General features: G+C 42.8%; 1 long non-coding RNA gene across 1 annotated transcript; it reads left to right on the top strand.

Moving 5' to 3' along the window:
* The first annotated feature begins 8,389 nt into the window (after positions 1 to 8,389).
* LOC309358279 lies at positions 8,390 to 15,189 on the top strand. The gene is made up of 4 exons (XR_014163401.1): positions 8,390 to 8,547; positions 10,800 to 10,979; positions 12,586 to 12,765; positions 15,038 to 15,189. It is a non-coding gene; the product is annotated as an uncharacterized lncRNA (long non-coding RNA).

The following is a 15,189-nucleotide window of genomic DNA, read 5'->3' as shown; positions in this document are numbered from 1 at the left end:
AGCATGAACCACAAAAATCATACATCCACTGTTTTGTTTAGAATATTTTTTTTCTTGTTTTCCTCCTCTAAAAACTATGTGCGTGTTATGGTCGGGTGCGTGTTATAGAGCGAAAAATACGGCAATTCGTTCTGGAGGTCTGTTCTTAACCTGAAACTGTTCTTAACCTGAAGCACCACTTTAGCTAATGGGGCCTCCTGCTGCTGCCGCACCACCGGAGCACGATTTCTGTTCTCATCCTGAAGCAAAGTTCTTAACCCGAGGTACTATTTCTGGGTTAGCGGAGTCTGTAACCTGAAGCGTATGTAACCTGAAGCGTATGGAACCCGAAGTACCACTGTATCAGATTTGGAGTACACCTACCCTTGAATAGTCAGATCTCTCCAGCAATCTTTGCCAACTAAGCTCAGGGCTCAGGGTATGGACATAGGAGTCTTGTTCATGGTTAGTGTTGACTTCTGGCATCCTCAGGAATATGTGTTGTTTCACTACGCCAGCCAAGATACCTTGCAGGTGGTAGTCACCAGAGTGGCAGAGAGCAGCATGTTGTTTGGCCCATATGGTTTTGTTTGATTTTTGGTTCATAGATAGACAACTTGGCTTCTTCCAGAAGTCTTGGATTTCAGTTTCCCAGCTGACACCCAATGCTAAACTATTGAGAACAGGAAAGTGACTCTCAGCTAGAACTGGATACAGCCCAGTGGTGGGGATTTAAGGTTATTAAAAGCTTCTGGGTAATGATCTATAAGGAACTGAAGAAATTGTTTAAACTAACTTTTGTTAAAAAACCTGAAGCTTTTTTTACTAGGACTGATAGAAACTGAACTCCCCAAAGAAGATAAGAAAATATTTTTGTATGCTACAAAGCGTGTTCTCCCTAACAGAGAGCACGTGTTGCGGTTGGGGAAACAGGCCACCCTATGGTGACTAGGCAAATTTGGTGAGGAACCCAAGCCCTTAAGGGTTAAATGGGTTACTGGGGATTTTTGAGTGTATCCAATTTGGAGGAGGGGTCAGAGACTTTAAGTATTGGGGCGAGACGCTGGGGCGTCCTCTTGGCCGTTTTGCATCGGATCACCCGCCCTCCCTCCCTTTTATAGGGTGGTTTTTTGTTTTTGATCGCTTGACCTTGCTATGCCTGTCATGGGGTCGTTCGCCTTGGAGCGGGGGCCTGGTAGGAATTTTGCCATCTGGCTGATTGGCTGGTGCCATTTGGTTTTTGCCTACTGCGTAGCAAATCGTCACAACTTGTAAGGTTGGCGGTTAGGCATTGGTTAAATTCGTGCTTGGAGGGGTAAGTGCCTACCCCTCCAAATGATGCGAAAGGGAATTCCGTTAAAGGAATCCAGGGGCTTGCCATACAATTCGTCCTTGTCCCCGGAGTCGGACCTGCGGCCGTGCAAGCCCCACAGGAACATGAGGGTGAGAAGTGATGGACTGATTCCCGGCTTCATTTCTCACCCAATACTTGTTTCCCACGCTGGCTTCCGTTGGTGTCCGGAAGGGCCAGCTCTGTCCTTGAGGGCAAGGACAGATAGTCATAACCAATGCCTAAGCAACCACTCACATTTTTTGTATTTGAATAAAGTTGTGGCCAAAATTATGCCAAAAACCTTAAACAAAAATTGATGTGTGAAGTGTGAATTTTTTGGTGGGTGGCAATGTGGGACTCAACACGCAACAGCTGCCCAAATATTGTTAGCCCAAAGATAGAAGGACAAAAAGATAGCAACGAAAGAAGAATGGCAAATCAAGCTAATGGACTATGCAGAAATGGCAAAATTAATGGCAAAGCTCAGAGACTATGACAATGAGAAGTTTAAAAAAGAGTGGGAATTGTTTATTATTTACCGGTATGTGCAAAAATACTGTAAACAGGTTGATACATATAAGTAAAGCATTTAAGTAAATGCTTGCAACTAGCAGAAAATTAGATAAAATTAAGGGAAATAATAATTGAAAAGGTTTAAGAATGGATATGCAGAAGAACTTAGTTAATATAAGGAACCAGAAGAGGGTATGGAGGGAAGTCCAGAGATTTAGGGAATCTCAAAGAGAAGGTTTGTGAAAACATATTTGTATAAATTTAGATCTGGTAGAAATGTGAGTTAATTACTGTTTTTATTTGTGAGGTGGAGTCACATGGTCAATGTCATTGCTTTCTGTGTTTCAGACTTTGATATAATGTTTATATGAGGCTTGCCTTTCTTTGCTCTTACCCACCAGATGGTCTACCTGATATATGCAAACTCCCAAAGAAAGTAGGAAGATGCAAAGCAAGTTTTCCACGTTTTTTCTTCAATATTGAAACCCTGAAGTGTGAGCAGTTCATTTACGGTGGATGTCATGCGAATGCAAATAACTTTCTGACTGAAAATAAATGCTATCAGGAATGTGGACGCTTTGGTAAGAACAATTAACTTGCTGTTTTAGGGCAGGAGCTGTGAACATTTTGGGGCAAATGGGCACATTTCAAAATTTGAGAAACTCTGATGGGTGCATGTCCCCTTTTCTTGAAAACATGAAAGGCCTCCAAGTGCAATATTATTATCTCTCTCTCCAAACCCCTCCATACAAACCCAGAAAGGCAGCATCCTCTCCCCTTAAAACCTAAACACAACTGAACAAAAAAGCATTGTTTGAAATGATTTTTGGTACATTTTACATATTGCAAATTTTATTTGAGACCACTGAACAAGACTTATGGTCAAAAAGCCTTTGGCTTACTTTTCTTAAGGTATCTTAGCACAATGACAAACAGAATGTCTGAGAAGATAAAAATCAATTAAAATAAAATAATGTGTACCATTACAGTGGTACCTCGGGTTAAGTACTATTTCTGGGTTAGTGGAGTCTGTAACCTGAAGCATCTGTAACCTGAAGCGTATGTAACCTGAGGTACCACTGTACTCAATAACAGCCGAACTCAATGTCTGTTCTAAGTTGCTTTTTGACTGAGCAGACTTCTCCAGTAGAAGATAAACCATACAGAATACAGTAACATCAACTTCAGTATAACTGCAAATAATATCATATATTTTATGATGTGCTGCAATATAAGTATCTTTCCAGCTTTTCAAACTGAGAAATCTAAAGTACTGAGCCTACTCTCAGGCAGCCATGGCCAGACTCCAGAAGGGATTCTTCCTTCAGGTAGAAAATATCTGACAGGGCTGGTGCAAAATCTAGCCACTCCCTGTCTCCATGGCTCTTTAGCGCAACTCCAGGGCATGGGCAGATAGCAACAGATTGCAATTGCATGAACTGCAACTCCCGTGCAGAGTTCCAAAGGAAAAACACACACTAAGGCAGCAGAATTCTTCAGTTATAGTTTACTGAGGTTTAAACGCGTACAGGATCTTACTGGATCCCCAGTAAAGTCCCAAAACTTCAGCTCCTAAGACCTCATCCAGTTACAGAAGCAAAGAAACAACCAGTATAACAGAAAGCATAGAAAGAGACACAGAACTGCTCTGTAGGCGGGAAATATATCATCTGCCTCTGAGCGTTGACCATGAGCCCCACAGACTCACGAGATAAACAACTGATGCAAGCTTGTAGTTGAGAACATTCAAGAATGTTCTGCACCCATAAAACTCACAATGCTTGACGATATCATCCCTTGAAAGGAAAATGAACAATGGCATCAAAATCAAATATCTTTAATACGGTCAGTGACCAGGAAGCAATTTATAAAAAATATGACATTAAAAGTAGTATTGTGCTACAAATAAGAGTAGAAATATGGCCAATTCACAGAATTGGTGCTTATATTTATGACCAGGTTTCGACTTTTAAGGTTTTAAAAATTCAATTAAGGTGTCGCTACTGTTTATTATCGTTCCTTCGATGTTTACAGTTTGAACTCCGTTGTTGGAACAATGGCATCTGTTTCTGAAGGAAGATCTGCTCACCTCTTATCACCTTGAGTCGCTCCTGAGATATACAGTGTCCTGTGCTTTTACCTTCTTCTTAATGCTGCACCTTTGCTGTGGGCTGCCCTGGGCTCTCTGGGAGGGGAAGGGGGACGGGGGGATATAATTCGTCTTCTTCTACGTTGTCGTCTTCTTCTTCTTCTTTGTATCATTTGATCCACCACAAAGATTCTCTCTTTCTTCCACAGTGAAAGACAAGTAATATTTTGGCATCCTCAAAAATGCCCCCTGCTCATGTGAAAGAAGACAACAGCTAAATTCCAGGTGTCCTGCCAATCGACAGATGTCCTTCCATTCACCTCAGCCGAATATTCTGAATAAGTGCAACAGTAGTTCAGCATCCTCTGTATTCTAGTTCTTGAGTATGGGGTTTTGTCCACATTAATTCATCTGCTATTAAATCCACATTAATGCTGTTAAGTGTCTTCTATGGCTTACTATTTCTTTGTGGGGAGCTTAGATGATTTTAGTTACTAAAATATTTATATGCTGCTATATCATCTAAATATCAAAGTGATTTACATTATCTACATATATCATAAAACATGTAAAAAAAATTAGATTAGAGAACATCAACTAGCCATTAAATATTTTCTTAAATGCTGGCATAAAGCTGTCATTATAAAAATGTTTTCAGCAGGCCTTTAAAGATTCACAGCCTGCTGAATCTCTGTAGGCTGAGCAGTCCTTAGGACTGGGCAAATCGCTAAAGGTTTGGATTCTTGTTGTCAGATGAGCCTCACCTAATCCGGGGACAAGACATGTTGCTCCTCCAGATGATCTAAGTGTTTGAGCTGACAGATGAGATGTTAGGCTGCCCTTAGGTATTTTGGACTTGTAGATTACCTTAATACAAAGACAATGAACTTGGCTCGGTAGTAGATGCACAGCCAGTGTAGACCTTTTAACAATTCTGTCACACTTTTGCACCAATTGGAGCTTTCAGATGAGGCCGAAGGGCAGCCCCACATACACCACATTACTGTAATCCAGCCTCAAGGTTACCAACATGCGGCCAGACTTTCCCTGTCCAGGAGCAGCCATAGCTGGCCAATCAGGCAGAGCTGTCAAAAGGAAATCCTAGATGCAAAGGACACCTGGGCAAACCCTCCAGAGCTGCCTTGCGTATCTCCTGGTCATGGGAACCACCCTCCCAAAGGGCACTTGTCTTCATCTGGAAGTGTCCTGGGAGGGATTTTAATTCAGCTTTAAGAACAGCATAACCCTTTCTACTGCCATAATGTGAGCTTACAGTTTCCAGGTATGGATAGGTGCTGACATCTAGTGTGAACACAATGAAGGAAAGAAAGTACTGCAAAGTAGCCTGGGCTAGTTCTTATGGAATCGATGGCTTGTGAGAACTGTATAAAGGCGTGTGCACCAACCACTTCAGCTATGAAAGCCAGAGTGGAGTGGTGGTGCAGTCTGTAACTCACCACCCACCTGGAATGTGTGGATAAAAAGCACAGGGGGAGCAACACAGTTGGACAGCAAGCGTTCACACGTTACACCCCCTCCCCATTAGGAGTCTGTGGTCACACCCACACTAGACATCTAAAACAGACTTGTACCATGTTGCCAGTCCTGGCTTTCCCCAAAAAGTACCAGGAACCCTAGTTTTTTAAGTTGTGCTGAGAGTGGTTAGGAGAGCCCACACTGAGAAATAATTTCGAGAGCCCTTAAGCAACTCCATGCCCCAGGTTTCTTTGTGGAAAGGGCTTGGTGGTGACAAAGAATGAGGACATAATGCCTACTGGACATTCTCAGTGCCAGCACTTGGAATTCTTCAGGAGATTCTGGCATCGGAACAGCTTACTTCCAGACATATTCATGTGGCCATCCAGAGATTAAATAACAATCTTTTCCAGCCAAGTCAAGACTGTTCTTTTTCTCTGGCTGAATTAAAAATGGAATAAATGGTTCCAAATCTATCCCCCCGCCATGAGGTATGTTTGTATGACATATTGCATGAACTTCATCTTTGCATTGACATTGAGAGTCTGTGGACCAACCTTCACCAATCTGAGCTGGCAGGGGCTGGTGGGAGTTCTAGTTCAATACATCTGCAGGGCACCAAGTTGGCGAACACTGCTGTCGACCATAAGCACTCTTATGATCTGTTCTCAGGCCTTGCTATATGCAGTTGAAAGAAAAGAAAAAACCGGAAGAAGGCCATAAACTTTGCATGACCAAAGATCAGGTTTGTATCAACATCATATCACGGAACTGAAACATTTGAGAGTTCCAATGTGTCCCTATTTGATGTGGAAGAATACTTTAATGAGAACAGGAAATTACATTGGAATCATCAGAGTAGATCCAGAGTGTCCCTAGAGATTGGTAATTCATTTTTTCATGCCCAATTGATGGGCTCCATTTCCTTGAAGAACATGATATAGCATTCCTTCCCCTGGAACGGGACATTCTTATCAAAGAGTCGCCATGCAGTGTGGTCCCTTCATCCACCTGTCTCTCATTGTGGGCCTTTTCGCACCCTGGCCTAAGCTGCTGGGCATCTCTGTGTTGGATACAGGTATGAGCTCTCTCTTTTTACAACTTCTAAATCTTTTGTGTATCATGGCTTTACCTCCCCCTATCTCTCTCCAGTTCTTTAACCCACCTCTCTACTTAGGGTTGCCCCCCTCCTTAATGTCAAAGGGACTTGGAACTTCCCAAGCAACAAATGTGTCCACTTATACAGTATTGATATTTCTATAACAGTTGGAGGCCCAAGCAACAACCTGAATTTGCCCAGTGAGCAATTACATCAGCTTGATCAAATCTGGATCTTTAAAGGAGCTCCATGGCTTCTCCATGGCTTGGTGGCTTAAATCTGTGGTGGCTCAAGATGAAGACATGTGGGGTTGTAACCAACGACGGTTCACTCAGAGTAGATCCATTCAAAGAGATGACTCTACAAGTTAAACAAGACAATTAATTCCAATGCATTTTTGGATAGTTGAATTTCATGACATGGAATCCTCAGAAATATGCTGGCATTCTAGCACTCTGCCCAAGACCATAGTAGACCAGTGATACTCTGGTTGTTCTGTGAGTCACTCTTTTAAACTTTATACTATGTTCCCAGGGAAGCAAAATTCTGGGAATGCTCAGATTTGGAGTAAACCTACCCTTGAATAGTCTGATCTCTCTCTTCAGCAATCTTTGCCAACTAAGCTCAAATCAGTCATGGTTCAGGGTGTGGACATTTCAGTTTTGTTCATGGTTAGTGTTGACTTCTGGCATCCTCAGGAATATCGTGCTGTATCACTGCATCAGCCAAGATACCTTGCAGGTGGTACTCACGAGAGTGGCAGAGAGCAGCATGATGTTTGGCCCATATTGGTTTTGGTACAATGACTCCTAAGAGGCACAATGTGGGTGTCTTTGGGAAACTCTCAGATTTGGAATCAACTTATCCTTGGCTCTGCTGCTCCCTTCACTTATCTGTCTCAGCCTGTTCAAAGGACTGGATCAGAGCTTTTATGGAATCCTGCTCTTCTCAGTACAGGATCTGTGGTTTTATTTTGTTTTTGGTCACTGGGTAGACAACTTGGCTTCTTCCAGAAGTCTTGGATTTCAGTTTCCCAGCTGACACACAATGCTAAACTATTGAGAAGAGGAAAGTAACTCTCAGCTGGAACTGGACACAACCCTATCCTCCTTCATTCAGCCAGATGCTGAATAACCAAATTATAGCACCAGAAGAGAAGTTTTTTGTTTTTGTGGGGTGGTGATGGTGGTCATCTAGCCCAAAGTTGAAGTAACCTCATACTTTCCATTTGAAGTAACTTTCATCTAGACAGAGTAGCTCCAGACTATCTATTCTTGTTAAACTTTCTCCTCAGAACAAACTATATCCCTTTATAATCCTGGTCCCTCTATTCTCCTCAGTGACTCTCCAGTTTGTCAATCTCATTCTTAATATTTGGCTTTCAGAAGTGGACACAGCCCTAACATTCTTCACTCAGCCAAATGCTGAACCACTGAATTATAGCACTGGAAGAGAATTTGGGATTTGTTGAGTCTAAAGTTGTGGCAAGCTCATACTTTCAATCTGAGTTGGAATGTTCCTATAGGTTTGTAGAATTTCAGGGTGATGGTCTGTCAACCCTTTCTCTTACCATGTATCTCAGTGGTCTGAGTTAGCTCTGTATCCCCAAGCCCCAAGAGATTTCCACTCAAATTTACTATGGTGGTAATTATGCTAAATCCATTTAAAGGGCTACGGAGAAATCACAACAAGCACCGAAGTTTCAACTGGGCTGCTGGTCTGTTACCATAACTATTAGACCCCCATTCAGAAGTTCCTCATTGTATACTTAGGAGGGCTATCTTCAGGATTCACATGGTCAATGTCGTTGCTTTCTGTGTTTCAGACTTTGATATAATGTTTATATGAGACTTGCCTTTGTTTTCTTTTACCCACCAGATACTCTACCTGATATATGCAAACTCCCTGCAAGTATAGGAAGCTGCAGAAGTAGTATTCCACGTTTTTTCTTCAATACTGAAACCATGAAGTGTGAGCAGTTCATTTTCGGTGGATGTGAACCCAATGCAAATAACTTTTTGAAGTATGCTTCTTGCTATCAGGAATGTGGACGCTTTGGTAAGAACAAATAACTTGCTAATTTAGGGATGGAACTGTGAACATTTGGGGGCAAATGAGCACATTTCAAAATTTGAGAAACTCTGAAGGGTGCATGTCCCCTTTTCTTGAAAACATGAAAGGCCTCCAAGTACAATATTATTATCTCTCTCTCCAAACCCCTCCATACAAACCCAGAAAGGCAACATCCTCTCCCCTTAAACATAACTGAAGAGAAATCATTGTTTGAAATGATTTTTGGTACATTTTACATTTTGCAAATTTTATTTGAGACCACTAAACAAGGCTTATGGTCAAAAAGCCTTTGGCTTACTTTGGTTTTCTTTAGGTATGTTGGCACAATGACAAACGGAATGTCTGAGAAGATAAAAATCAATTAAAATAAAATAATGTGTGGTGTTGTTGTCTAGTCATTTAGTCGTATCGGACTCTTCGTGACCTCATGGACCAGAGCACGCCAGGCACTCCTGTCTTCCACTGCCTTCCACAGTTTGGACAAACTCATTTTAGTAGCTTTGAGAACACTGTCCAACCATTTTGTCCTCTGTTGTCCCCTTCTCCTTGCACCCTCAATCTTGCATTGCTTTCTCGCATTTCCTTTTCATTGGGATGGTTTTCACTGCTGCCTCCTGTAATGTGTACCATTACACAATCCAAATAACAGCCAAAGTGAATGTCCGTATGCAGTTGCTTTTTGACTGACTAGTCTTCTCCAGTAGAAGATAAACCATACACAATACAGCAACACCAACTTGCATATAGCTGCAAATAATATAATTGATTTTATGATGTGCTGCAACAAAAGTATCTTTCCAGTTTTTCAAACTGAGAAATACAAAGCAGTGAGCTGTCAGTCTTCAGGGAATCCCATCCCTCCCCTAGTGGCAGTAAATAAGTAGGTAAAAAGAAAGGAGCTTCTGACCAGTCCCAGTTAGTTTTTTTAGTAATCACAGCAAGAGACAAAGTTATCCCTATTTCTCTAGAAACGGCGTTGCTCCCAGTAAAGGTTCACCCCCTCCGTCTCTATTAATCTACACCACTCCTACTTCAGGTAATCTGAGGTTGTTGTTGCTGAGCTCTCTGTTCTATCACGTTCCAAGCCCGTCTAGTCTTAGGTAAAGGGGGGGGGTCAGGAATGCTTTCCAAGGACACTGAATCTGTCAACTGTCTCTCTCCCGGTGTTTCCTCTTCCAGCTGTTCCTCACCCAGTATTTCCCAGCTTTCCCCCTCTGATCTATGCCCTTCTGCAAACAACTGTTCTAAAGCTATACTACCCTCCCGCCCTTCAGAAGAAGGGGGTGGCAGCCCCCGCCATTCCTCCTCAGTCCAGCCCCTGACATGAGCCTACTCTTAGGCAGCCATGGCCAGACTCTAGAAGGGATTCTTCTTTCAGTTAGAAAATATCTGAAAGGGCTGGTGCAAAATCCAGTCACCCCTTCTCTCCATGGCTCTTTATAGCAACTCCAGGGCATGGTATGCCCAGCAGCAGAGTAGCAGTTGCATGAACTGCAATGCCCGTGCAGAGTTCCAAAGGGAAAGAACTGCGGCCACCTTTACAGGTATAAGAAATTTCCAGATCCCGTATTTTCAAGAAGAAAAAGTTCCCTTTCCTTTTCTCCATCATGTTGGATTGGCTTATGCATTGGCCTCTGATAACATGTTTCATGGCATTCCATAGGGATGAGATTTTAATGTTCAGGACCGTGGTAATTTGAACATATCCCTAATTTCAATTAGGCTTTGGTTTCAGTTACAGATAGGTAGCTGTGTTGGTCTGCCATAGTCAAAACAAAAACAAAAACAAAAACAAATAACCAAATTTTTTTCCTTCCAGTAGCACCTTAAAGACCAACTAAGTTAGTTAAGAGTCGTTAAGAGTCGTCAACAGGCTTATCACAGCTATCACCCATTCCCACCACCCTTCTGAGTAATACCCCTCCCCACCTTCTCACTATATAGAAGGGTCTGGTGACTTCTGTTTCAGTGTATCTGAAGAAGTGTGCATGCACACAAAAGCTCATACCAAGAACTAACTTAGTTGGTCTTTAAGGTGCTACTGGAAGGAAATTTTTTTGTTTTTGTTTTTGTTTAGGCTTTGGTTTGTTAGTGTGATCACTGGATCCCACTGCAGAAGGTCCTTCATTGCCTACTTAGATAATTTCAGGAGCTGGAGTCACACTTCCATTGTTTTTGCACTTCTGACTTTGAAATTATGTACACACGAGACTTGTCTTTGTTCTTTGATCCACTAGCTGGAATACCCCGTATATGCAAAATCGCCAAAAGCCATGGAAGTTGCAGAGGAAATTATCCACGCTATTTCTTCAATGTCAAAACCCTAGAGTGTGAGAAATTCATTTACAGCGGCTGTGGAGGCACTGAAAATAATTTTGTATCTCTTTCAGATTGCAGTCACGTGTGTGAATCTTACGGTAAGAGGATTTTTTTTAAAAAAAACCCACACTTTAGGGTGTGATGGAGTATGGAGCCCTTTGTGCTGATTCCCATTGGATCCCTAGTTACCTGTTTGTTTGTTTGTTTGTTTGTTTGTTTGTTTGATACATGGCTCTCCCCTCCCCATTTTATCCTCACAACAACCCTGTGAGGTAGGCTAGGCTTGAGAGACAGTGACTGCCCAAGGCCATACCCAGTGAGCTTCATGGCCAAGTGGGGATTCAAACCCTGGTTTCCCAGGTCACATACAAAACACTAACCATAACACCTCACTGGCTGCCATAGTCCTCTTGACCAATGTGTCGCCTCACCTGCTGTATTAAGCTATACTTCAGTTTTATACTAGAGTAGGTGGAAGTAGGGATGCAGGTGGTGCTGTGGGTTAAACCACAGAGCCTAGGACTTGCCGATCAGATCATCTAGTCCAACCCCCTGCAATGAGGACTATGCAGCTGTCCCATACGGGGATCGAACCTGCAACCTTGATGTTATCAGCACCATGCTCTAACCACACTTGTGAAGAAATAGATCTCTTAGTACACTGGAGCTCCCTGCCTATTATTATTAGATGGACACATTCATTATACAGTTTTCAATGCTCCCTAAACACTCTCCCTCCCCATTTAGGCATGTCTAAATAAGCATGTGGGACGCGGGTGGCCCTGTGGGTTAAACCACAGCGGCTAGGACTTGCCGATCAGAAGGTCGGCGGTTCGAATCCCCGCAACGGGGTGAGCTCCCGTTGCTCAGTCCTTGCTCCTGCCAACCAAGCAGTTCGAAAGCACGTCAAAGTACAAGTAGATAAATAGGTACCGCTCCAGCGGAAAGGTAAACGCCGTTTCCGTGCGCTGCTCTGGTTCGCCAGAAGCAGCTTAGTCATGCTGGCCACATGACCCAGAAGCTGTACGCCAGCTTCCTCTGCCAATAAAGCGAGATGAGCACCGTAACCCCAGAGTCCGTCATGACTGGACCTAATGGTCAGGGGTCCCTTTACCTTTACCTAGGTGGAAGTGGAAAACTGCTGAAAGAACCAGCGCAGGAACAGGGCAGGAGGTATGGAATGTCTGCCTTGGAATGTAGGCCTCAGGGTTATGGTTTCACAAGCATTTCTCTCCCCAAGCATTTTTCCGTGCAGCAAACCTTAATGCAGTTTCACTAAATTTACTGTGGTGCTAAAATATGTTCAATTCATTTTAAGAACTCTGGAATAAACCACAACAGCCACATCCAATTAAAGCACAAGCCTACTCTCAAACAATTCTGGAAGCTGCAGTTTACCCCTCAAAGATACCCAATTCTTAGCACCACTAACAAATTGCAGTTCCAAGGATTCTTTGGGGGAACCTATGTAGTTCAAATGTGCATGAAATGTGTCCTAAGTTTATGGTGTGCCTGTGACCCTAGTCTCAGTTGGACTTTAGGTCTGTCAGTATGATTCCTGGATTCTTGTCTATAGGTTTCTTCATTGCATAATTAAAATTTTCAGGTGTCAGAATCATAGCCTCAGCTGTCATCATATTCTATGTTTCAGACTTTCAGATTATATATAACAAACCCTGCCTTTCTTCTCCTTTTACCCACCAGTTATTTTCCCTTCAAGATGCAGACTCAGTAAAGTCGTTGGAAAGTGCAAGGAATCCAATGTACGGTATTTCTTCAATATGTCCACTAAGAAATGTGAACAGTTTATCCACCGTGGCTGTGGTGGCAATGCCAATAGATTTGAGACTCGACAGGAATGCGAATTTGTTTGTCAATATTTTGGTAAGAGCAAATACTTTCTTACTTTAGGACAGGGGTCTCCTTCAGGAAACACGAAACCCACCTAGGAAACATTCCTGCCCTCCCCAAATAGCAAACCTACCCCCACAAATCCAGTCAGGCAACAAACAAGTGAACCAACCAACCAACCAACCAACCCAGGCTATATCTTTCTCTGCAAAAACAAAGCAGGCCAAGTACGCAAGGCAACCTAACACATTTGCTTCCACAAAATCCCTACAATCTCATTAAGTCGCAAAATTAAAACACCCACAGCAGCTCAGCTGGACCTGGTAGAAACCATGTGGTTTCCCCAGGTTCTTCCCCCCCCCCCAATTCTCTAAATTTCTGCAGCAATCTGCAATTTAAAAAGAAAAATCATGAAAAATAATCAGCATTTTAGTGCAAGTTTCTCCTAAAACCCCATTTTCATGCACACATTTTTTGCAAGCAGTTTCTCCAAATACAGTGCATTTTAGTATGTTGTATTCATTTTTATACACATCTCCCTATAATGTAAGCAAATTTGTAAACATCGTTGAGTTGGAGAACTACGTTGCAAAATTCAGATAACCGCAAATTTTGTACCATGGTTGCATTTGGGTTTTCATATTATTTCAGAAAATGGACATTTGATAGATTTGGCTTCAAGTGCTAACTGAATTTAATCATCTCCCCCACCCTCTTCCTTTCATATTCTATGAATGGCTCACATGGGGTTAAGTCCAATGCTAGTCTTACTCAGAGTTAATAGAGATCATACCATAGCTGTCAACGTTTCCCTTTTTTGAAGGGAAATTCCCTTATTCCAAATAGGATTCCTCACAAGAAAATGGAAAAGTTGACAGCTATGGATCCTACCCCCCCAACTGCTTGCAGGTGTGTGTGTGTGTTTGTGTGTTTGTGTGTGGCGGTGTTGGGTCTAGGTGTGCTTGCAGGTTTATAGCTGGTGGCAGTCATGGTGGTGTGGCAGGCCAAGGCAGCCTGTGGCTTTGGGTTGGGAATCCCAGCTTTGGGTTGGGAAATGTTGGGTGGCCTGTAGAGATTAACAGATGTGGCCAAGGTCCAGTATTTTAAATAAATCTACTCTGAGTAAAAGTTAGTTGGAGAGAACCTATTATGTCCAAGTGCATTGGTGTGTGTGGGGGGGGGGGGGAAGCAGGATGGGTGAAAGATTAAAACAGATTCCTGAAAAAATCCAAAACAATTAGGAGAGGGAGGGTTTCCAAGGGAAGTGCCCTGGGTGCCTGTGTAAATTAGTATGTTAGTGATGCCAGGAATAGAGTGGTGCTATTACTTCTCTTGATCTGGACATTATACTTCTGTTGATGCAGCCTTGGGTGTGCTATTGGATGAAACAGATTGTCTTGATTCTCCCCCCTACCCCTCAGGGCAGGGTTGTACTTCAGAAGGAGGGATCACCACTGGGATCTCGATAGCGGCAGCTCATTAGGCGCTCTCTCTCTCTCTCTCTCTCTCTCTCTCTCTCTCTCTCTCTCTCTCTCACACACACACACACACACACACACACACACACCCGCGCTCCCCCTTTAATTGTAAAATGTAAAATTGTAAAATTTAATTGTAAAATGACTAACCTATAGGAACCCAAGGGGAGGAGTTAGAGTTGTTAAGAAGTCAGTCTGGAGTTAGAGAAGAGAGAGGGAGGATAAGTCTGTGGGTTGGGCTAGTCTGATGTGAGAGAGTGAGAGAATCTGTTAAGAGGAGTCAGTCAAACAGCTGAGATAATCAGTCAGAAGGTATTAGGAAAGTATAGGCCAGTAAAGAAACTAAGGTTAAGAAACTGACAAGAAAAATATCTGAGAAACCATAAATTTGTTAATGCTTATCAAATAAACTTGTTTATTTGGTTTAATTTTAACAACTGTCTGGACTCAGTGTGTACCCGAGAGAAATGGGTTGGTGGCAGCAGGGAAGCGAGCACAGTGGTGGCACAGGGATCAATAGACAGTCAAATGTCCGGGGACCCTGTGTGATCGCCACAAAAGTGACGCACCCACTCACCCACCCGCGCTCCCCCTTTGGTCAAGATGGCCATTTAGAAGCACCCATGGCAAAAGTGCGAGTTCAAGTTACATTTGTACCATATGATGGTGACTTGTCCGCTCCTCTTTGTGCACTGTGCTTTCTTTCCCTTTGTTCTTCTTACTGCCCCCTTGATGCGAGGTGCCCTGGGCTCCCTGACAGAGGAAGGGTGGAATATAAGGAATGTGTTGTTCGATCCATAAGAAAGGAATATCTCTTTCTTCCACAGTGATCATCTAATCTGCTCCAAGAGCCAGTAATATTTCGAGAACTTCAAAGATGCTACCAGTTCATTCCGGGAAGAAGAAAACCCCCCAGACAGCTTAATTTCAGATATCCTGCCATTTCCAGATGTCCTATCCACCTTAGCTGGAGGCTCCT

This window comes from Podarcis melisellensis, assembly GCF_964234715.1.
Source record: "Podarcis melisellensis genome assembly, chromosome: 15".
Classification (NCBI taxonomy): domain Eukaryota; kingdom Metazoa; phylum Chordata; class Lepidosauria; order Squamata; family Lacertidae; genus Podarcis; species Podarcis melisellensis.
This window is presented reverse-complemented; position numbering and strand designations above follow the sequence as displayed.